This window comes from Bos grunniens, chromosome 14 (assembly GCF_055505025.1).
Source record: "Bos grunniens cultivar Pamir isolate PY7600 chromosome 14, Bosgru_T2T1.0, whole genome shotgun sequence".
NCBI lineage: Eukaryota > Metazoa > Chordata > Mammalia > Artiodactyla > Bovidae > Bos > Bos grunniens.
This window is the reverse complement of record NC_141178.1, coordinates 65,557,480-65,582,054: the sequence shown is the minus strand read 5'-3', so window position 1 is coordinate 65,582,054 and position 24,575 is coordinate 65,557,480. Positions and strand designations below refer to the sequence as shown.

Here is a 24,575-nt window from a genome sequence, read left to right as displayed (position 1 = left end):
GCAGCCCTAGGAAACTAGTACCCTACCCAAAGCAGGACTAATCTGCACATAACTCTCTGAGCAGCCAGCTGCCCTAAAAGGCGCGCTCTCTGAGCTCCAACTTCACCTGTGACTGGGGTGTGGGTCCTGCCTCTGGTTCTGCTCCCAGGTGCCACCACCAGCTTCTGAGACTCTCCTTCGAGGGCAGGCAGGCAGTGATTTTGTAGTAGATACTGTGGCAGATCACAGCTTCCCAGGTGGTGCTAGTGGTAAAGAATCCACCTGCCCATGCAGGAGACATAAGAGACGCAAGTTCGATCTCTGGGTCTGAAAGATCCCCTGGAAGCCCACTTGAGTATTCTTGCCCAGAGAATCCCCTGGACAGAGGAGCCTGGCGAGCTACAGTCCATGGGGTCGCAAAGCGTCAGAAACGACTAAAGCGTCAGCACGCACGCCTGCACTGTGGCAGATTAAAGATGGCCACACATTCATTGACACTGAGAGGTGGGGCTCATGTCCCGTTCCTGTTCCCTTGAACTGGGGCTGCTCTGTGACTGCTCTGCCCAATAAAATGTGGTAGAAGTGACACTATGACAGCTCTGGGCCGGGACCTTCAAGAGGACATGCAGTTTCTGCTTCCTCCCCCTGGGAGCTCTGGGCCACCATTTGAGAAGTCTGACTGCCCTGAGGCTGCCATGCTGTGAGGAAACTCAAGCTACCTGAGGAGAGAGAGATGCTCTGTCACCCCCCACTGTTCCAGCCCCATCATTTCAAGTCCTCTGAACCAAAGCCCCAGATAGCACGGAGCAGAGATGAGCCGTAACTGCTACACTCTGAACTTCTCACTCAGAATTGTGAGAGACAATAGATTTCTGATGGAAACTCCTACGTTTTGGTGCATTTTTAAGGTTTCCCTGGTGGCTAAGACCGTAAAGAATCGGCCTGCAATGCAGGAGACCTGGGTTCAATCCCGGGGTTGGGAAGATTCCCCGGAGAAGGGAAGGGCCACCCACCCCAGTACTCTGGCCTGGAGAATCCCATGGACAGAAGAGCATTGTGGGTTATGGTCTATGGGGTCTCAAAGAGTCGGACAAGACCGAGCAACTAACACTTTCACTTTTAAGGCAGTAATAGTTAACCAGATCAGAGGCAGGCCCAAGGTATCAGCCAAGGGTGTGAGAAGGTGCTCTGCATCTGGACTTTGAGGCCAGGAAAAAATTTTAAGAATGACCACAAGACACCAAGGAAGGCTTGAGGTTGGCGGGGTGGGGACCCACACCTCCTGGACCACCCGGCTGGCTCCATCAGCAGGATGAGAGACACGAGTTCACCTGCCCCCTCTGCAGCCCCCAACAGCCCCCGAGTCAGACAGACAACGTGACTAGAAGGCAGGAGAATCTCTAACCATTACACACACCGCGGGTAACGGCTCTGTGCGGCCACCGTGCTAGGAGCCTCATGTATGATTGTAAAACTTCAAAACAGTTTGAAAGTAGGTGTTTTACCAACATGGGAACTGCAGCTCAGATGCTCATGACGAACTCAGAAAAACATGCTCCAGGACCAGAGCTAGTCCAAGGCAGGGCTGGGGTTCGAGATTTGGAAAGAACCCAAGGGAGTCCAACCTTGGGCGACCTGACACAGGAAATGGCAGGGGGTAAGAGGAACTGGAGGAAGGTCTTTATAACAAATAAAACAGAGTCCAGGTTTTTGAGAGGTACCCCTGGAAATGACTGCCACATCCTCTGTTTGGCCAACACAGAAGATTCCAGCCACCAACCCAGAAATCTCGAGCAGCCTCCCAGGCCTCTGTGGGAGCCATGGCCATGAAAATGTTCTGCCAGGAGTCTTCTGGGGGACTGAGAGTCTGACGCTGTATAAACCCTAACATCTGCTGGTTTGGTAAGTGGATATATTTAGTGGTGGAACAGTTTTTCTCCCAGTTTTGTAACACTTAAAAAAAAAATCCTGCTTGTCCTATTTTTTTTTCTTTTTTTCCTTTTCTTTCTTTCTTTTTTTCTTCATAAACTCGCAAGGGATGTTGCCATTCTTTCCATAGCAACACTCTAGGATACTGACTTTGCTTTGCTGGGAGAAGTCTAAGTTGTCCCCCAGGAGGAGGGAGAAGAAAATGCCAGGTTGGGGTGGGGAAGAAATGGCTAGAACTCCAACACCCCAAATGAAGACAGAAAAGGCCTTGAGCCATTTTAGTCCTAAGAGCTACAAGTGTCATCCCAGCTCCTGCCCCATCCTGCATTGAGGGGTGCCTCCTGCGTGTTCAGGGCCGGTCTGAAGTCCCCTGTGTATTTGTTCTCAGAGGAAAATGATTCTGACAGTCGTACCATTCTTTCCAAAGTGCTTGTTGTTGTTCAGTCACCAAGTCGTGTCCAACTCTTTGTGACCCCATGGACTGCCACATGCCAGCACGCCAGGCCTCCTGTCCCTCACCATCTCCCGGAGCTTGCCCAAGTTCATGTCCATTACATCAGTGATGCCATTCAACCATCTCATCCTCTGTTGCCCCCTTCTCCTCCTGCCCTCAATTTTTCCCAGCCTCAGGGTCTTTTCCAATGAGTTGGCTCTTTTCATCAGGTGGCCAAAGTATTGTAACTAGCTTTAACATCAGTCCTTCCAATGAATATTCAGGGTTGATTTCCTTTCAATGTGTTCTTGATCCTTCTGATGACGGGAGGGAGGTAGCTTCAACTAGGTAACAACCTGAAGTCATAACATCAACTTGTCCCTCCATTTTTTAAAAAAATAATTTTACTTTTTGACTGTGCTGGGTCTTTTTTGCTGTGCAGGCTTTTCTCTAGTTGTGGAGAGCGGGGGCTATTCTTTAGTTGCGTGCGTGGGCATCCCATTGTGGTGGCTTCTCTTGCTGCAGAGCACCGGCCCTAGGGTGTGTGGGCTTCAGTAGTTTCGACTCCCAGGTTCTAGAGCACAGGCTCAATAGTTGTGGCGCATGGGATCAGTTTCTTCTTGGCATGTGGAATCTTCCCAGATCAGGGATCCAACCTGTGTCTCTGGCATTGGCAGGCAGATTCTTTACCACTGAGCCACCAGGGAAGCCCTCATCTCTCCTTTTTAAAGGAAGGTAGAGCCAGACATTTGGGGAAGGAATGGGAAAACCAGTCCATGCTCAAGGGCACCGTGGTCCCCACTGTAACGCACACCGTGTCCTTTCATCCTCACAATGGACCAGTGGGGGGAACACTCTTATATCCATTTCCTTGAGGAAGCTCTGGATCTGAAGCCAAGAATCTGAAGCTGCCACGACTAGGGAAGGCTCAAAAGGCACAGAACCAGATACACATTACTATCATGTATCATGGATGTGGTATTGTTTGGTGTGCCTGCATGGAGCTCAGCCACCTTGGCCTGAAGGCAGAAAAGCTGGCACCCCCTATCAAGGATGACAGGGCTTAAGCAGGTCCATTCTGCCCTTGTTCTTTCCAACATGACCTTCTACCTCTCATTTCTATTCTCCAAGGGGCTGCAGTACTGAGTGGAAGAGCACGTAGGCGGGTGAGTGCCTGGGAGTCATTAAAAAAATAATACTTTTGGAGAATATATAATGATGTGGGAACATACTCATAAAATGTTAAGGAAAAAATGAAGCTACAATGTATTGTTTGATGCCATTTAAGTGACCTCTGCAAAAGGCAAAATTAGCGAAAAACTAGTGGTTTTCAGGGGCTGGGGTAGGGGTTGCACTAAAAGGGGCACAAAGGAATTTGGGGGTGATAGGATTCTTCTATATCTTGACTTTATCAAAGTGGGTTTATCAAAACTCACAGAACTGTCCATCAAAAAGTGTATCACTGTATGCAAGTTGTACCTTAATTTTAAGAAATGTCCCCCAGAATTGCAGCTGCATATCAGTATATGGGCTTCCCAGGCGGTGCAGTGGTAAAGAATCTGCCTGGTAATGCAGGAGATGCAAGAGATGTGGGTTCGATCCCTGGGTTGAGAAGCTCCCCTGGAGAAGGAACTGGCAACCTGCTCCAGTATTCTGGACTGGGAAATCCCACGGACACAAGAGCCTGGTGGGCTACAGTCCAGAGGGTCATGAAGATTAGGACATGACTGAGCACATCATTATATACACAAGAATTCCAATTTTGTGTCAACACACACAAACATGTAAAAACATGCAGATGATATTAACATGGGTTGTCTAAGCTGAGGGCATATTCATGAGTTTTTATGTTTTGTTTTTTTATATTTTTTCAGCAATTTCTATGACAACCTAGATTGTGATCTTTAGAATCAGGGGAGTGGTTTTATTTTGTTTTATGAGAGAAAACATGGCTGAAACAGTTTTGGAGTCAAGCTCCATTTCTTAGAAGCTGTATGACTTCAAACAAGTGGGGCCATAAACCTCTGAGCCCATCCTTCTCATCTGTAAAATGGGATAACACCATTCCCCTCGGAGGGTTGTCGCTATGATCAAATGAGAAAATGGCTGTAGACGTACTTTATAAATTGAAAGATGAAGCTCGACTAGTAATCACTGCCATCCTCTCATCTTTAAGAATGTCTTTGATTTCTCAATCTGGTGGTTTTCAAAACATGACGTCATTACATATTCATGCTAGTAAGAGCCTGAAGTTAGCACATGACTTTTTTTTTTTTTAAATAAAGGAGTACTTCGTATGTAGTGAGTACTTAATAAATACATGTGGAATGAATAAATGGCATGCTGTCCTCCACGTGCTGTACCAGAAGAAAAAAAAGCAAACCACGCCCTAGCTCATCCACTGCAACTGAGAAAATCTCCTAAATGGTAGATCGATACTCTGTACTGATTATGAATTCAGCACATTGCTATATCTAATGGCACCTTTAGGATGTTTAAGATGTACACCCCAAGCAGCTAACCATCTAAGCAGATGAGGTAACACATGCAAAGGTGTAACAGATGGTAAGGAAAAGGACTTGGTGAAGGGGAGATTAGTATATAGGGCAGTGGTGGTAGGGAGGGGTTTTTTCCTGGCCAGGTGAGACTACACTGAACCCTGAAAAATAGGAATGAATGGATGTTACGCAACGAGGCTGAAGGATGTTCTAGACATTTGGAGAAATTTGGTCGAGGTTTGACTATGCTTAGCTCTTGTTTTTATAAGTAAAACTTTATTGGGACACAGACAGCTAGGCCCATGTTTGCTTTTACCCTTCCAAGGAGGATTTGAGTAGCTGCAACAGAAACCCTCTGATCCGCACAGTCTAAAATATTATCTGCCCCTTGCCAGAAAAGGTGGGTTGAGCTCTGGCCTGGGCCAAGACATAGAGGACTGAACAAATAGTGGTATCTGCTGAGGACCAGGTGGCAAGGGATCTGGATGTAACAAGGGAAGTTGAGATGGGAGGCAAGGAAAAGATGGGGCAGGGAAGGCGCTGAAGGACGCGGATGCCAGGACTGAAGTGCTTGTTTCTAAGGAAGAAAAACAGCATCGCTGAATTTGGTGGGGAAGGAGAGGTTTGGGGGATCTGGACCGGCCGACAGCCAGTCCTGGAGGGGCCTGGTGGTGATGGCCCCCCAGCCAAGAGTACAAGAGAGAGAGGCCTACCGTGGCTCTGTCATCCTGCACGGGGCAGAAGAGGTGCCCGAAGAGTGAGGCTGAGGGGGTGTGGAGGTGGGCCCTCCCCACCGGCACCCACCCACACCCCTGGTGGCTACAGCTCTTTCACAAATTCCGATGCCTGAGCTTGGGGGTGTTGGAGAGGGAAAAATCTGCTTCTACAAGAACAGGGCGGGCTGTCAGGGGATAAAAGACATTAGTCAGACTCCAGCTTTGTTCTTTCCTCTCTGGTTCATTCATTTTAAATGCCTTGAATGAACTTACTCCTTCACTCTTCAATTCTACTCCCCTTGAATTTAGCTCCCATCCTCCTATTTCCATGAAAATTGTGCTCAAAGTAAATGATTTCTTAAGGGGTACACCCAAGCATCACACAAGATTCTAATATTGTCCTCAAGGTCTGTTGCAGGGCCTGGTGTGCATGGGTGCCTAATAAAAATGTTGGCTGAACCACTGAAGTGACAAGGGTGGGTAGGATACAGTTCCTGCCTTGAGGACCTTCCTGGGTCTCGTTGCCTCATCTGTAAAATGGGGATGATAGTGACTCCTTGCTCCCTGGAAGAAAAGCTATGACAAACATAGCTTTGACAAAAAAGAAAAGCTATGACAAACAACAGCATATTAAAAAGCAGAGACATTACTTTGCAGACAAAGGTCTGTCAAGTCAAAGCTATGGTTTTCCAAGTAGTCATGTATGGATGTTAGAGCTGGACCATAAAGAAGGCTGAGTGCTGAAGAATCAATGCTTTTGAACGGTGGTGTTGGAGAAGACTCTTGAGGGTCCCTTGGACTTCAAGGAGATCAAACCAGTTAATCCTAAAGGAAATCAATCCTGAATATTCATTGGAAGGACTGATGCTGAAGCTCCAATACTTTAGAAAAGACTCTGATGTTGGGAAAGATTGAAGGCAAGAGGAGAAGGGGACAACAGAGGATGAGATGGTTGGATGGCATCACTGACTCAATGGAGATGAGTTTGAACAAGCTCTGGGAGATGGTGAAGGACAGGGAAGCCTGGTGTGCTGCAGTCCAGGGGGTCACAAAGAGTCGGACACAACTGAGCGACTGAACAACAACAACAATGGCATTTACTTCATATGATTGTGAGGCTTAAATGAGTTTAAGAAGAGTCACTTAGAACAGAGCCTGACTCAAGGCAAGAGCTCAAAAGAATACTACAAAGCTACAAGAATCAAAGCAGTATAATACCAGCACAAAAACAGACACACAGATCAGTGGAACAGAACAGACAGCCCAGAAATAAACCCTGGCACTCATGGTCGATTAATCCATAACAAAAGAGGAAAGAATATACAATGGAGAAAAGACAATCTCTTCAATAAGTGATGCTGGGAAAATTGGATGGCTGCAAGTAAAAGAATGAGATTTAAAATATTTCCTAACACCACATACAAAAATAAACCCAAAATAGATGTAAGACTTAAATGTAAAATTGATAACCATAACTCCTAGAAGAAAATACAGTGGAACACTCTTTGACATAACTCATAGCAATTTTTTTTTAATGTCTCCTAAAACAAAAGAAATAAAAGCAAAAATAAACAAATGGGACCTAATTAAACGTAAAAGCTATTGCACAGCAAAGGAAATCATCAATAAAAAGAAAAGATAGCCTACTTAATAGGAGAGAAAATGGGCAAATGACATGGCAATAAGGGGTTAATATTAAAATATATACACAGCTCATGCAACTCAACACCTAAAAAGCAAACAACCCGAGTGAAAAACTGGTCAGGCAGCCTGAATAGACATTTTTTTCCAAGGAAGACACACAGATGGCCAACAGGCACACATGAAAAGATGCTCAACATCGGTAATCACCAGAGAAATGCAAATTAAAGCCACAATGAGATACCACTCACACCTATCAGAGTAGCTATCATCAAAAAGAACACTTAAATAACAGATGTTGGTGAGGATGTGGATAAAAGGGAATTCTAACACAGTGTTGATAAGAATGTAAGTTGGTGCAGCCACCATGGAAAATGGTATGGAGGCATCTCAAAAAAATTAAAAATAGGCCAGGGATTAAGAGGTACACATAAGCTACAGTGACATTTTGTACAACATGGGGAACATGGCCAATATTTTATAATAACTATAAATGGAGTATAACCTTTAAAATTGTGAATCATTATACACCTGTAACTTACATAATATTGTACAGCAACTATACTTCAAACTTAAAAAAACATAGAACTATTATATGACCTAGCAATTCTGCTCCTGGGTATATAAAAAACCCAAAAACACTAATTCGAAGAGATACATGCTCCCCAATGTTCATAGCAGCACTATTTACAATAGCTAAGATATGCAAGCAACTTAAGTGTCCATCAACAGATGAGTGGATAAAGACGTGAGATACATGTATTAAAAAGAGAATGGAATTTTGCCATTTGCAATGACATGGATAGACGTGGAAGGTATTATACTTAAAGAAATCAGACAAATATCATTTATATAAGGAATCTAAAAAATACATCAAACTAGTGAATATAACAAAAAGAAAGCAGACTCACAGATACAGAGAGCAAACTAGTGGCCACCAGTGTGTGTGTGTGTGTGTGGGGAGGGTGGGGAACAAGACAGAAGTAGGCGATTAAGAAGTGCAAACAACCATGTATAAAATAAACAAGCTACAAGGATATACCGCACAAACAAGGCATACAGCCCAGTATTGAAAAATCGTGAATCACTGTGTTGTACTCCTGAAACTTATATAATATTGTATATCAACTCTACCTCAATTTTTTAAAAAAGAGTTAGTCGATGTTAGTCATTAGTTTTATTAGTATAACCTGGATGGGCCCAGATATGAGCAGTGAAATCCTGAGGGTTATGAAAGGTTAAAAAAATAAAAGGGTGAAATTATTTCCATTGAGGGGATCCAGGAAGCCTTCAGAGTAGAGGTTCAGTCTGCAGGATTTTTAGAATGCTAATGGGAGAATCCTAACAGTCTCTCTGGACAGAAACTGAACTGTAATTGATTACTGATGTCTGCTCTGGGCAAGGAGAGTATAAGGGTGGTGGCTGTGCCTCCTGGGCCCGTATTGTTTGTTTTAGGATTCAGACACGTTAGGGCACATTTGGAATTCTGGCAGGACAGACTCGCTAATAATGTTTTGAATTCTAAGAACCCAGAGCTGTTTGGGAGCTAATGTTTCCTTAGGGAAGGCACATACGCTGATTCAGGAACATCGCCTGAGTCATCACAAGGAAATGCAATGTGACTGAAGCCTGGTGTCTGATCTCCATCAGATCATCCTCTGGCCCAGGTCGCAAGGATCCATGCCTAATTCTGAGAGGAGGGGACAAGCAAAAACTGAGAGTTTGCGCGAGAAAAATCCCTGCGTGAAGCAGCACTCCTAGGGCCCCGTGAGAGAATGTGACACGTAGGGTGGGCGTGGATTCTCCTCGTCACAGCGGAGTTCACGGTGGGGGTGGGACGGTGGTGTTTGGGTGTTCTGTCAGATGCTGTGGGGCCTCAGAGGGGCAAGAAGAGGAGGCTCAACTCCGGCAGAAATAGGAGGTGGGGTCACGGTAGTTTCTTAGAGACTATCACGTCTGCTGAGGGTCCCAGGAATAGTTCAGTTCAGTTGCTCAGTTGTGTCCGACTCTGTGCGACCCCATGGACTGCAGCACGCCAGGCCTCCCTATCCATCGCCAACTCCCATAGTTTACTCAAACTCATGTCCATTGAGTCAGTGATGCCATCCTACCATCTCATCCTCTGTCATCCCCTCCTCCTCCTGGTTAGGGGCCTGGAGATGCTTGGGTGCTGGAGTCCCACCACAGTGGGTGGGGACAAAGCCTCACACATGGGGACCCAAATGTGAGCCCAGTGCTGGGAGCCCTGAGGAACACAGGTCACGGTTAGACTGCCTCCGAGCCCACAGAGGAGGGAGGTGCCAGCTGCCTGGGGTGGGGGCAGAGGTGCTGGAAGGTTTAACAGAGACCAGGGTGGAGCCAGGTGAAGGTGAGGATGGGGACCTGGAGAGGGAAGGGCATGCTGAACCAGGGAATGCTTGAGCCAACGCACCAAGGCACAAAGGGAAGGCTGGGCCGGGGAATGGTGCGGATTTGGTGGATTGGGGTCTGGAGAGGAGTGCTGGGAGGGGAAGCTGGAAGGGGCTGGGAGTGGGGAAGGCAGATCAGCAGCATGAAGTCGAAAAGCAAGGACTCCGCCTTGGTATTTGTTGCATTTCCTGTTTCTAAGGACAGACGCTAGCCCCGAGGGAAAGCTCCCCAAGAAATGATTCAAAAAGAGGACAAATGGATGGAAGGAAGGCATCAGGATTGAGGAGAAGGTAGAAGCTCCCCCTCCCTTTACTGGGAGCAAAACGGGAAGGAAACCTGGGTTGGACTTTTAAAGGACAAGAAACCTGACGAGCAAGATGATGAGCAAATAGAGCAAAGAAGAAGGGTGTGTGTGCAGGCATGCACATAAAGCACAAGCGTAAGACACAGGTTGTATTCTCAGCCCTGAGCCTCAAAAAAGTACCTCTGGGTTTAAAAGAGAAGAAAAGCACCGGAGCCCTGCTTCCCTGGATTGAAGTGAACAGCACAAAGCAATGGGATGATTAGAGCCTTCCCAGGATGCAGTGCAACTTCCTCCAGGCGCCAAGGGGGAAAGGACCCCTCTTAACCTGGTCCCCGGTGCTCCCTTCTCAGCCTCCGAGGTTCAAAGGGATGCGGCTGGAGGATGCGCAGGCCAGGTGGCCCTGCCCAGCAGGGCTGCGGCCACGAATGGGCCTCCTCTCCTTGTTCTCCCCTCGTTGCCCGTCTTTGGAGCCTCGCTGAGAAGGACGGGAAACGGGGCCAAACCTGAGATGAAAGTGCCTGTAATCTCATAAAAGAGCCAGGCGGAGGCTCGGAAAGGCACAGAAGAATCGGCACCTGCCATTTGCACTTCAAGGCAGGCGGTTTGAAACCCACCAAGGCAAGAGGCCTGACTGTCCTTCCCCATCAGCGTGCCGGGGCTCAGGAGAGCAATAGCCCTGGGACCAGAGGTTGCTGGTCGGTGGGTCGTGTATCCCGAGGGCTGCAGGAGGATGAAGAGGGGAAGTAGGTAAATCATCGAAGCCCCAAGCTGGAAATCCACATTTAGGGGAGCTGAGACTTAAAAACCCATCACCTCCATTCCTTGCGCGACATGGTGTTTATCACTTTCCTTGGCCTTCAGGCCACAGAGTACAATGGGGAAAATAATCCACTACCACCAGCGAACCATTTCCCAAGGCATCACAAAATGACACTCTGCCAGAAATGAGAAAAGAATGAGCCTGCTTTTGATGGGACACAAACGGAGGCTTTGCTGCTTTTATTTGCAAACCCAAGAAATTCTGCAGCCCTGCTAGAACCCGAGGTTTGCCCAGGCTCCTCTTAACCACCCATAACCGGGAGAGGGAATGTTTTCCAACAGCAGAAAGCCAGGAAAGCAAGAGCGGAAAGAGATGGGTGATTTTCCAAGCAAATTCCCCAAATGATCAGTACAGGACCTCTGACAAATTTCTGACAAACTCATCTTCTATTTTCCGTAAATGATCTAAGAGGAGGACTTGGGGAGATCCACAGGCTTGAAGAGAACACGTTGTCCTTTCCAGCTGTGAATTACCATGATGGTGGGAGAGGCCTCAGGGGCCACAGGAGGTAGAGTGAAGTGGGGAGAAGGCTGAGTTCAGAGTCACACACCCTGATAGCGTGACTCAGCTGTGCTCGTAAGATGTGGCCTCTTGGTTCCCCGCTGTACCTCTGGCAAGGCGTCTGCATGGAGAGGGCCCCTGAAAGGGAACTGGAAGACCTGAATGCTCTTCCTGGTATCGTTCCTAACAGGTGTCGCTGCATCACCTGTAAGGCATGGGCACTGAATGGGATGAGCTCTCAGGATTCAGCTCCAGCCCCAAGGGCTCAGGGATGCTAACAGCTGGTTCAAGAAAGGTGAAGAGGCAGAATCCTGGTGACTCAGCAGGAAGTGGGGGAAGGGTACTCAGTAGGTGCACAGTCATGGCTGCAAAGAACCGGCTACAGCAGACTCAGCCTAGAGTTAGGTTTCGGGAAGGCAGGGAAGAAAGCAAGATGCTCCCCTTTGGGAAAAACATTAAAATATTTGCCGCAGGAACCATCATAAAGAGAGATGTGCCTCCCCATAACGACAGAGAAGTTTCTCTGGGAACAACTGAATTGTAGACCGAATATCAGAAAAATCTAAGAAAAGATGAAAAAGCTTAGATAACAAAGCAATAGGGAGAAAACCACTTCTCTAGCAGCTGAAGGAAGCATCTGAATTAACCTGTAAGGTTTACTAGGAAGCAGAGGATTGTAAGAAATCGTTTGCAAGTTTTAATTAGTTGGGGTTTTGATAAGTGGCGGATCTTAGAAGCAGTAAAATGCCACATGATGGGCCTGAAAGGGCAGGTCCCAGGAACCAGGGACAAGGTGGGCATTTCGCTTGGCAGTGGCATATAATGAGCTTGAAACTAGGCCAGGGCTGAACTGGGGCCGCAGGCGTGGCTGAGAAATAACCTGTGGGGCCCCTGTGCCTGTCAGTCGTAGACAGATGCCATCTGCTCCGGCTGCTGTCCGCTCAGCTCCCTTCTCTCTCTGTTTTACTGTTTGTGGTTACGGTGACCTGGCTGGTGGGAAGACAGTGCCTTTAGTGTCCTTCTGTCTCTCTGGCTCAGTACATGCTGCCATGTTGGCCCAGGCAGCCTGGCAGAGAGCTGGCTGCCAGGAACAGACAGTAGGTGAGAGCAGGCACTCCCCAGAGCTGTTTGACGGCTTGCCTTCTTCCTTCCCCAGCCTCCCCTGAGCACCTCCAAGGTGTCAAGGACTGTGCTAGGTGCTTTGACTCTGACAATAAGCAATCTTTCCTTCCTGTGTTCAAGGAGGAGACAGGTTAGAAGACAGGCAGGGATGTGACAACAGATTATGTTCTGTGGATGAAGAGAACAGAAAGGAGTATAGAGCAAAGAATGGGTAGGTTCTGTGGGGGTGGAGTTCAGGAAAGGCTTGCCCCAGGAGCCCACTGAACTCATTAAGGTCATAGTTAATAGGATGGACTCACCTGTGGACTTGGAACTCACTGGACTCTATGCACTATCCTTCCTGTCAATAACTGATTGTGTCACAATCTTTCTTTTGTCATTAAGAGGTAGTTGGCTCAGGAAAGAGCCATGAGTGACTTAAAGCACATGCTCTGTGGTCTGTGAGCGAGACCAAGCCAGAAGGGCACCACATTCAGGCTCCACTGCAGATGCCGCCCAGACTCCTCAGTTAGTCCTGTCTTGTCAGTCCTCTGAGAGCAGGTCGCGCAGGACACAGCACTGCCCAACACCTTGCTCTCTGCTGGTTCCCATCATGGAGGGCAGGATGAGAGCCACACGACTGTTGAAGAACTTCCTCACCTGCCCGACTCCTGGGAGTCTCACCCCTGCCAACAAGTCTTCTAGGCTCAGCTAAGGCTGTGGATGATTTTTTTCCCTCAAAACCTGCCTAGCTCTGAGGCAGACAGGCTTGTGAAAGCATGATCTCTGGGGGGCACAGAGGCTACTGAGGAATAGTGGCTAGGCTCCGGAGATGGGCAGAACTGAGTTCTAATCTGGGTTTCTGCCGTGCAAACATCTGTACGTGAACGTTCATAGCAGCGCTATCCTAATCATCAAAAACAGGAACTGATATGTATGTCCATCAACTGACGTGTAACAAGCAAGATATGGTCTTTATCCATACAATGGGGTCCTACTTGGCAGAAAAAAAAGCATGAAGGGCTGGCATATGCTACAAAACATGATGCTAAGTGAAATAAACCAGTCACAAAAGACCACATAACTGTATGACTCCATTTGTAAGAAATGTCCAGAACAGGCAAATCTATAGCAACAGAAAGCAGATTAGTTGCCAAGAGCTTAGGGGGAGGGAGGCCTCGGGGAAGGGAGGGCATTGGGACGTGACTGCACAGGGGTACCTGGTTTCTTTCTGGGGTGATGGAAATGGTCTAAAATTGTGCTGGGGGTGCGCAACTCTGGAATAGAACAAAACCTGCTGGCTGGTGCACTGCACCCGGTGAATTACACGGTATGTGAGTGGTCTCTCAATAAAGCTGGGATCTTTACACCTCTTCCTGGCTCCCACTAGAGTAAGGCTGATGAAAGCGAGGACCCCTTTCTTTTGCCTTCCTGTCTTCTGAGGATCTGGCACATAGTAGATAGCTTTATATTTGCTAGTGAATGAATACAGAGCCTTGGGCAAACCCCTTAGGTTCTTTCAGCCTCAGTTTCTGCATCTGCAAAGTGGAGATAAGACACCTCTTGCAAAGGGTTGCTGATTAGGAGACAGGCACTGGAGGCTGTTGGGTCTGGGGCACACAGCTGGGCTGATTAAAGGGTGGTCCCTGGATTTGCGACCATTGACTAGGCTACACAGGCTGGGTCCCCCCGCTACTGGGAATGCTGTTTTGTAGCCACTCACCCAGCTCTTATCATATATCCATTCTTAGAGCTCAGTGGCCACGCTGTCACAAACATGAGCCTGCAGGCGGCTGGGAGTCAGCTTGTAAGAGGCTGCTCCTGCAAGTGCCCCAGCCAGCAGGAGGCTGGTGGACACAGCAGACAAAATTTGCTGTTTCTGTCAGGAGGGGCCTCTGACAGCCTCTCCCAGACTATCTGTCACTGCTGGTCAGGGCTGACGCCAGCTCCAAGGCCACACTGCCCGTGAGCAGCACACGCGGAAAAGGCACGGTATTTTCAAAACAGTCAGCTGCGTGAGGGTCAAGGCTGTGGCCATGGAAGCCAGGACAAGTGGAGAGACTCCAGAAGAAAGGAAAATGCTTGCTCCTCTTTGAACAAAGAGCCCTGCATTTTCGTTTCCCCCTGGACCCCACGAATTATGTAGCTAGCCCTGCCTACTAGACTGATTTCACACCTACTTGGTGAATTGTGACTGACAGTTCGAAAAACACTGTCCCAGATAGCTGACCGAACTGCAAGCTTTCCTCCAACAGACTGACATTTAGATCCCAGTTCCACAGCAAGCTGGCTGTGTGACCGTGGGCCAGTCACTCGGCTCTCACCTTCTGTGTCTTCATCTGCAAAACCAGGATAAGGATAGGATTTACCGTTAGAGTCGGGTGAGGCCTGACCAAACAAGGAAACATGCAAGGGCAGTGCCCTGGATTTAAGAAAGCAAACGGTAATGGTGATTGCTGGTCCCTCCAGTCTTTGGCTTGGCTCTGATTTTTCTCACTTTGAGTTACTTCTCTGAGGAGAGGATTTCTGAGCTGGGTTTTAAGGTGCAAGCAGGAGTTTACCAGGTGAACGAGAGAGGGAAGGAGAACACTGGGCAGACAGGCAGTTTGGAGGCGTGGTATGTTTAAGGGAAATGGGAGCAGACCAGTTTGACAGCACGCACTTCTGTGAGTCAGGAGGTGAGCCACTGGGAAGCAGGGTTGCGGGGAGGGGCGGTGGGAGGGGCTTATCCTGGGGACGCGGGCCTTGGGCAACATCGACTCACCTGATGGCCAATGAAGGCAGGAGGGCTTTAGACTGGCAAGCACAAGAAACCCCTGTGCTTTCCAAGGTCACCCTGGCTGTGGGATGGAAGATGGATGGAAGACGGTAAAACCGGAGGCTTCAGAAAGAGGCTAGGCATGAGATGCAAGGCCCTGCCGAAGAGAGTGACAGTAGGGCCGAAAGCTGGGGTTGATGGGTCACCGAGGAGGTCGGTGCGAACGTGGGAGGCGATGTGAGTGGAAGCAAGAGGGAGGAGAGGTCTAGGAGAGGGTTACTGAATAAGAAGGATGAGTATTTAGTCTATTTTTAGACACCTCCAGGGATGCAAAGTCTATACATGAACCTAAAGAGCAATGAACAATCACAAAGTTTTTAACTTTTCGAACTCCTTTTGGCTACCAAGCCCCAATTAGATAAACTTTCTTTAAGCTTGCTGTGCAGGTAAGTCCTAACCGCCACTGGCTCAGTGCCACAGATTTCTGGAACAAGGTATAAGACGTTTTCAATTACAGAACAAGTTAGAACTAAGTGACATCTGTAGAAGGAGGAAATCACCAAGGAAGATTGAAAACATGGTGAATCCACTGGCCCCTGGGCAAGGCACGTCTCCATCTGCCAGCAGAGCGCAGGTCGGCCTGGGAAGTGTGCTCAGAGCACAGAGGACCAATATCGTGTTAGTTGCTCAGTCATGTCTGACTCTCTGCGACCCCATGGACTGTGTAGTCTGCCAGGTTCCTTTGTCCATGGGATTCTCCAGGCAAGAACACTGGAGCGGGCTTTCATTAAAGCAGCTCAGACCAGGAGCCAAACATCATTGTCTGAAAGCGATGCCAAGAACGGCCTTCTTTTGTGGAAGGTGTGAGTTCTCTCTCTGCTTTCCCACTTTGCAGTTATTACCCTAGCTGCAGCCATCACTGGCAAGCGATTTCTGTGTTTAATTGGGGTATAGTTGCTTTACAATGTTGCGTTAGTTTCTGCTTTACAAAGACAGGAATCAGCCATATGTATACACATACCTCCCCTCCCTCTAGGACCTCCCTCCCACCCGCTATCCCACCCATCTAGACCACCGCGGAGCACTGAGCTGAGCTCCTTATGCTGTACAGACCTTCCCCCTAGCTATCTGTTTTGCACATGGCAGTGCACGTGTGTCAGTCCCAATCTCCCAGTTCACCGCCCCCCACCCCGACCAGTGACAAGTGGTTTTTAAGTACTCCGAAAAATTAATTTTGGAGCTGAAGTCTCTGATACTTGAGTGCTAGTTAGGTGTGAGACAGACCCTTCTTACAGTTTAAGGCCAAATAAAAAGGATGATGATGATAATGAGAGTTGTCCATGTGGACAGGGCTTTAAAGTTTACACAACACTCCTGTCTCATTTGTGTTCACAACAGCCCTGAAGGATCAAGGTGGGAAGGACTGCCATCCAATTTCACCCATGGAGAATCCGCGCCATCTGTGAAAGGAGTTATATGGTCACAGGGCGAGTATGGAGGGAGGTCTTGCGCCTTTTGCCATCTGTCCTCCCATCATGCTGTTAGCCAGGGAGACCCTAAACTATCTGGAGAATGAGTCTGTTTGAGAAATGCAGCAACAGGCATTAGAATTAGTTTGGTGGGTTTTTTTTTAGATTAAAAAAAAATGAGGACCATTTTAAAAGTCTTTATTGAATTTGTTATAATATTGCTTCTGTTTTATGTTTTGGTTTTTTTGGCCATCCTCAGCTTCCTGACCAGGGATAGAACCTATACCCCCTGTATTGAAAGGCAAAGTCTTAACCACTGGACCATCAGGGAAGTCCCTGAATTAGTTTGGTTTGGAATTAAAAAACCATGCCATACTTTGGTGATGCCTTTCACTGGGCTCTACGCTGGGGAGGCTTGGTATAAGGCACTAACTCAGCTATGTCTTTTGAGTACTTAAGATCCAGATGTTTATGCAGCTTTGATTTCATTTACTTCTCACAGCACCCTTATGAGGTGGGTGTCATTATAGGGAAACATCCTCTGACCTGACGTGCAAGCTCTGGGCATCCGTACGAAGAGGCCAGGCAGTTTCAATGCACGTCTGTCATTTTTCCAACACTCCTGGGAGGTTTCCTATTTTGAGGAAATTGAGGCCAAGAAGGGTTTAAGCAAGTTGATGATAGACCCCTAGGATGGGAGCAGCCTTCATGCTCTGTCCTTTTTAGTTAAAATCATCTTCAGTTCTTTGGGACTTCCTTGGAGGCCCAGTGGTTAAGAATCTGCTGTCCATTGCAGAGGACATGCATTTGATCCCTGGTAGGGGAACTAAGTGGAGAAGGCAATGGCACCCCACTCCAGTACTCTTGCCTGGGAAATCCCTTGGATGGAGGATCCTGGTGGGCTGCAGTCCATGGGGTCGCTAAGAGTCAGACAGGACTGAGCAACTTCACTTTCACTTTTCACTTTCATGCATTGGAGAAGGAAATGGCAACCCACTCCAGTGTTCTTGCCTGGAGAATCCCAGGGACAGAGGAGCCTGGTGGGCTGCCGTCTATGGGGTCGCACAGAGTCGGACACAACTGAAGCGACTTAGCAGCAGCAGCAGGGGAACTAAGATCCCACATGTGGTGAGGTAACTAAGCCTGAATACTTTGGAGCTCGTGCGCTGCAATGAAGATTCTGCATGCCTCAACTAAGATCCAATGCAGCTAAATTAAAAAAAAATTTTTTTTAGAATTTTTTAATTTCACCAGCAACATCTGATTTTTCTGAAAATCTAAATGATAACAGGAGTGTTCAGGGGAAAATGATCCTCCACTTCTGCTTCTCTATTTCCACTCCCCCCTACAGAGCTAACTGCTTTTAACGGTTTGATGTCTATCCTTTTCCCAAGCACAAACACACCCACACACAGAGATTATTTTTCACAAAAGGGATTGCACCAGATGCATTATTTAGCAACTTGCGTTATTCACGTCACCATGTATCACAGTTACCATTCCCCATCCACACGTTAAGAGTAATCCTTATCCTCCTGGCCAGATTTCCTTGTCTGAAGGTAGCATAAGCCACTCCCCTATGGCTAGACTCTTGGGTTGTCTTCAGTTACTCATGAATTCTGCACTGAACACAGTTGTAAATGTAACAGATCCCTGAGCTGTACGCTCTCAGTAAACATTCGCTGAATTCTTAGCTTCCTTATCTAGCTTTACTTAACCAATGGCTTCTATTCAATTCCTATTGTGTGTCAGTCATTCAGGCGAGTCCAACTCTTTGCCACCCCATGGACTGTAGCCCACCAGGCTTCTCTGTCCATGGAATTCTCCAGGCAAGAATACTGGAGTGGATTGCCAGTCCCTTCTCCAGAGGAACTTCCCAACCCAGGGATCGAACCCTGGTCTCCTGTATCACAGGCAGATTCTTTACCGTTTGAGCTACAGGAAAGTCTGTATTTAATTCCTATTGCTACCACTCATTTCAAAGAGCTGGAGCTAACTACGTCTCAGACTCTCAGCCATGGTGAAAACTGGTTACGTTCATGGTCCATCCACTGGTGATAGTTACCTAATCCAAGACTGAATTTGGGTTTAGATAGATAGGGCTTCCCTGGTGGCTCAGATGGTAAAGAATCTCCCTGCAATGCAGGAGACCTGGGTTCAATCCCTGGGTCAGGGGGATCCCCTGGAGAAGGAAATGGCAACCCACTCCAGTATTCTTGCTTGGGAAATCCCATGGACAGAGGAGGCTGGCAGATTACAGTCCATGGGATCATAACAAGTCAGACACAACTGAGTGACTAACACACATAATTTTATTTTTGAACTTTTAAAAATTAAATTAAAAAAATTTTTGGCTGTGCTGGGTCTTTATTGCTGCGTGTGGCTTTCTCTAGTTGTCACCACAACCAGAGTAGCAGGGGCTACTCTCTAGTTGAGGTTCGCTGGCTTCTTTCGTTGCAGAGCACAGGCTTTAGGTTCATGGGCTCAGTAGATGCCCCACAGCGTGTGGGATCTTTCCAGACCAGGGATCAAACCCATGTCCTCTGCATTGGCAGGCAGATTCCTTACCACTGAACTACCAGAGAAGCCCACCACTGGGCTTTCTAACAGCCTTTTCTACATGCCAGGCATTGTTTGGAAAGCCTTAGATGTATGAACCCTCCAAACAACTGCGTGATGTACGTACCATTTCTAACAACCGCCTGAGGTAGGTCCCCTTTCTACCTCTGAGGAAACAGAGGCACAGGGAGACCATGTAATTTGCCCACAGTCACACAGCTAGTATGAGCAGAGTTGGATCTGAGGCTAGGCCACGTGGCAAAGGACCATTATGTCATGCTTGTCTCCTAATAGACCTAAGCCTCTCTAGGGACAGAGCTCCATCTCATTCATGTTTGTATCCTTACCAGCTACCATAGTGCAGGCACACAGTAAGGCTGAAACACATGTTGGATCATTTGGATTCCCTTGGGAGGGCAGTCCACTGGCCACCTGCCCTGTCCCAGCTATATTCTGAGTTCATGAAGTCCCTTGAATTTGCAGCTGATCTAAAGTAGGTTGATGCCAGGCTGCAGGCTTCTCATTTTGTTTCATGCACAGAATACAAATTCAAGGGGGTATAGAGCTATGAATAATTTCTACTGGAGCAGACTTTTTCCATCTGGGGACCTGCGTTTTCAAGTAACTTGGATCCTCGAAACAGGAGGCTGGCAAATGCATTTTTAGCACCGTTTTCTGAGTCCAGTGGTGACTTGAAAGGCTTATCAAAGTGGGATGAAGGGACCAATATAACCCAGTGGTTCTCCCCGTGGATGAGTCTGTCCCCCCAGAGGATGTCTGACAACATCTGAAGATGTTTTTGGCTGTCACAACAGCGTGGGTTGGAGGGCACTACTGGTATCTAGAGGGTAGAGGCCAGGGAGGGCACTGCTTCACCCTACAATGTGTGAGGATGATCCATCGTGACCAAGAGTTAGCCAGCTCCAAATGTCAATAGTGCTGAGGTTGACAAATCCCAGTGAGACAAGCGGCCCCCCACCCTGCATGTACAAGAGGTTCTAAAGAGGAAGCACTACTCAACAATTAAATTAGGTTTTATGAGACTTTATTCCCAGAGAGCAGGCATCAATCACTGGGGAAAAAATAGAAGGGCGCCTTCTATGCCAAAGCTTTGTTTGGGCACATATTCTGAGGCAGTGCTTTGAGAAGTAAGGTCCTAAGGACCTCCTACTATGAAGCCACCAGGGAAGCTTATTAAAACGCAGATTCCAGGGCCTCCCTCAAACCCACTGTATTAGGCTCTCTTGGTGAGAATATGAGGGATCTATGGTTTTAGGATACCCCAAAGTCATTCGTGTGCACACTGACATTTTTCTTTCATTCTTCCAGAAATAGGGGAGATAAATTGGGGGGTGGGGGAGGAGTGTGGCAGACAAGACCATATGCATGGTGGTTTTTAAAAAGTTAACTAAAAATGCTCACATTCGAGTGTGGTTCCTTTAACTTCAGTCATCTGCACCACACTGTCCTGAGTTATGCCGTGGACAAATCCCACCCATTCTCTTTTCTTAATAAAAGAAATTGTTTTGCAAAGTCTAGCATCATTCTAAGCAGTAATACGTATCACAACAGGTTACAACATAACACAGGTTATCTTTTTTCCTATTACTCTTGAGAATATATACCTAACCACGAAAATGATCAATATCCATCCAGGTCACTTAAAATCAGCATGCGGTACATGTAAGAGGCAGTGCCTTATGGCAGAGCAATTACTGTCTGCCAGGAGAATGCTGATAACAGCGCCTGCAAGCTCTGTAAGGCAGACATGCATGGCTCTTCATTTGGAACCTTCTTTTCAGGCATGGATGACAACCCCTGATCCTTCCTGGAGGCGGAGGAACAGAGTGGGCAATGGCATATGCCCCTGATGGTGACATTGTGGCCTCACCCACAGCTGCCAGCTCCCATCTATGAGCCTTTGAAAACAACCAACTTAAACCCAGCACGGGGACAGAATGAAGGACCAATACATTTGAGCCTCAGAAATTGGAACCCACATGTGTGATGAGCAGAAGTTATGCTCCAACCGTAAACTGGTCTCCACGATCATCTTTCCGTTCCCAGAGTGCCCCCTGCTTTTTAGGGGGTGGGGGACAGAGGGAAAAGCCTGATACACTGAAGGCTACAAAACAATTCATGTCTCTGCAAAAAATCTAAACAAATATCCACTGTTTTTCACCAACATCTTTTCCTGAAAAGCCTAAACTTGATACAACGTTAGTTTTATCTGGGCTCTGCGCCCAGCCCACCTTGCTACAAACGCAGCAATTACTGCATGGAATTATGAGTGCGCCTGTACTACCTAACACCACTTTATTTTTGTCTTTCCCTCCAATTTGCATCAAGCTGGCGGCATAATTTCCACCTCAGGTGAAAGCTCTTTGCCTTCGTTATTTCCTACTTGAAATACATTGATTTTCCATGTAAGTCAGGAGATGGGGAAGTGGCATGGGAGGTGTGACTGTGGAATTGGGTTAAGAAGAGGGAAAGACATCACATTCTAGACTCAGGTAAGACGGATGCAGACAGAGAAAAAGAAAACATGTGAGAGCATTTCTCTTCGGGGACTCAGACAGGAGTGGTTCTGAATGAGGCCATAAATGGACACCCTCTTGCTCCAGCCTCATAAGCCTTGTTATTTAAGCAGCTCCTCTCTTTGTGCTATTGGAAACCATGCCTGTTTGGCTCCAATAAGAAAGACAAGGCAGGATATGAACAAATAGTTAACAACTAGGTTCCATGTGTTGAGGGAAAATTCTTACTCCCGTTGAGCAGGAGTGGGGAAGAAAAGCAGTGCAAATGTATGTCAGGAGTCTGGGGAGGGAGGTCCAAGAGAGGGGAGATGTGTGTATACTTATAGCTGATTCACTTTGTTGTATTTCAGAAACCAACACAGCACTGTAAAGCAACCATGGGTGTAATGTATGCTTAGTCGCTCAGTCGTGTCCAGCTCTTTGTGACTCCATGGACTATAGCCTGCCAGGCTCTTTTATGCATGGAATTTTCCAGGCAAGACTATTGGAGTGGGGTACCATTTTCTACTCCATGAGATCTTCCCAATCCAGGGATGGAACCTGCGTTTCCTGTGTCTCTTGCATCGGGAGGTGGATTCTTTACTACTCTGCCACCTGGGAAGCCTAGAAGCAACTACGGTGGTGGCTGGTGGTTTACTCGCTAAGTTGTGTCTGGTTCTCGAGATCCCACGGACTGTAACCTGCTAGGCTCCTCTGTCCATAGGATTTCCCGGGCAAGAATACTGGTGTGGATTGCAACTATACTGCAATTAAAAAAAAAAGTACATTAAGGAGAAGAGCTCTCAGTGCTGTGGGAGAGGGTTAAGAGGCAGATGAGAGGGTCCATGTAGGAGATACAGGAAGACTGTAGCTCAGGGCAGGGAAGATAGAAATATCCAAGATGCTCCCAGCCCTCCAGCCCTCCAGGAATCTGGAATTCCATGAGGGTGTAGCTGAGAACCTGCAGTCATAGGGTTTGGTACTTTGGACCCAATAGGGATTTGGTACAGGTGTGCTGAGCTGGTACAGGTACAGGCTGTTCTGTGGATGGAACCCCCTAACCCTGGACACCCAGGACTTCTGTAAAATGGTGACCTGATCCATGGAGTACTGGACAAGTCTGTGCAAAACCACTGCTCAACTGGAAGAACGAGGCTGGGAACAGGTCCTACTGGGCCGGGGCGGGTAGAGTAGTCGCAGGACCAGCTTGCCTGGGCGCGCATCCTGGTCGCTCTCCAGGGAGTCATCTCCATGAGTGACATGGCTCCCCTGTACCTCGATTTTCTCATCTCTGAAAAAAGATCACGATACGGGGGTCTGTCCCACAAGATCCTTATGCAGCTTTAAGGGAGTTAAGATCAGAAAGTGCAGAGAAGAGGGCTTGGCACACAGAGCGCTAAATAAGAGTCAGCTGCTCTCATTTTTCTGTGGGCAGGACAGATTGGGTTCATTTAGTCCTATTTAGACTAGAAGCAAAAAATGGCCTACAGTGTGCAGCCTGTGATGCAAGAAGGCAGAGAGGAAAAAAATCCAGAAGCAGGTTGATCAGGCTCAGTTCTGCCTTTGACATTGGGAATTCAAGCCTACAAACTCCACTCTTTTCAAAAGAATTGACTAAGTATCTTTTCATCCATTTTTAGATCCTTTTCTAAAAATGAATAGTTAGTAACATCACTATTACCACGATGGACAGTAGCATTTTTCTGCTGATGGTTAACCACTACCACCACCATCGTCACCTGTTCCTCAGGCTTTTTCTACTGTTTCCTCATGTCCCATTTTTAAGTTTTCTTGATTGTTTACCAGAATGAAAAGAGCTTTGGAATAAAAAGGACCTGGCTTGCTAACTTCATAGCTGTGTGGCCTTGGGTGAGCCACGCCCTCTCTCTGAGCTTCAGTTTCCTCATCTGTAAAATGCATTTCTGATAACAACTGGGGATGACGACAGGAAGTGCCTGGGAAGGGCTTGTCACATGCATGGAGCTGCTGAGTACATGGTGGCTTGTCATCACAGTGCAGACAAGTCAGTGGGCACCCATCACTGCCGTCCCTTGGAATGAAGGTCTTGAAATGTACTGTTCACTTGAAGAGGATGGGCAGCCACGACATTTCATGAGTTTAGGCTTCCAGGTTGAGCAACCTGAGATCTCAAAAAAGCCCAAACGTGGCCTTGCAAACTTGACCACCACACCTGGCAAGAGCACCCAGCCTGTCCTCTGCGCAGAGATGGGGCTTGTCCCCGCATCTAGACTGGTCATCTCCTGCTCCATACTCCCAGTTGTTCTGGTTAAACAGAATTGACTTGGGTTTGAGACAGGGGGTTTCACCACTGATTAGCCTGAAGGAAAAACAAAGTCTTAGTTCTTTGTCAGGAAAACACAAAAATCACTCCATGTATGAGGCTGTGTCCTGGAATGAGAACCTGCTCTTTAGCTTTCTTGTTCTTTCAAAAATCTACTTCAGTCAATGGAAATGAAATTGCTCCATTAAATTTCTAAATGTCACATAAAAAAAAAAAACAAAAACAGACAAAATAAAAACCTCCCAGTCTGAAGGATATAAATCCCACACTGAATAGTGGGACATGACGTTTTCCAGAAACAATAGACTTGATTTTCAGAGTAAGAAAGGTAATCATTAGGACCATCTCAGAATATCAGGGTTTTGCTGCACTTTTGAAGGAAAGAATAAAGCTATGGTGCTGGACAGCAGGGAGTCACAATGGTTACCACTGGAACAAGATTACTTAATTCTAGTGAACAACCCTCTCAGTATGTACTGTATTATTCTCATTTCATAGATGACAAAACTGAGGCACAGTGAGGTCAGTAACTTGCTGAAGGTGATATAACCAGTGTATTTTAAAATCTATTCATTTATTTTTGGCTGCACTGGGTCTTCATTAACACGTGTGGGCTTTATCTAGTTGCGGGAAGCAGGGG

At 47.3% G+C, this 24,575-nt stretch overlaps 1 protein-coding gene across 11 annotated transcripts in view; it reads right to left on the bottom strand.

The window, feature by feature from the left end:
• ZHX2 (zinc fingers and homeoboxes 2) overlaps positions 1-24,575 on the bottom strand; it is a 181,433-nt gene that overhangs the window by 45,996 nt on the left and 110,862 nt on the right. For 3 of the 11 annotated variants that reach the window (XM_086337044.1, XM_086337040.1, XM_086337045.1), the window contains exon 3: positions 107-261. The exons of the other annotated variants lie outside the window; for them this stretch is intronic. The gene's annotated coding sequence lies outside the window, so the exon portion shown is untranslated. The remainder of the gene's footprint in view (positions 1-106; positions 262-24,575) is intronic. 11 annotated transcript variants of the gene reach the window in all.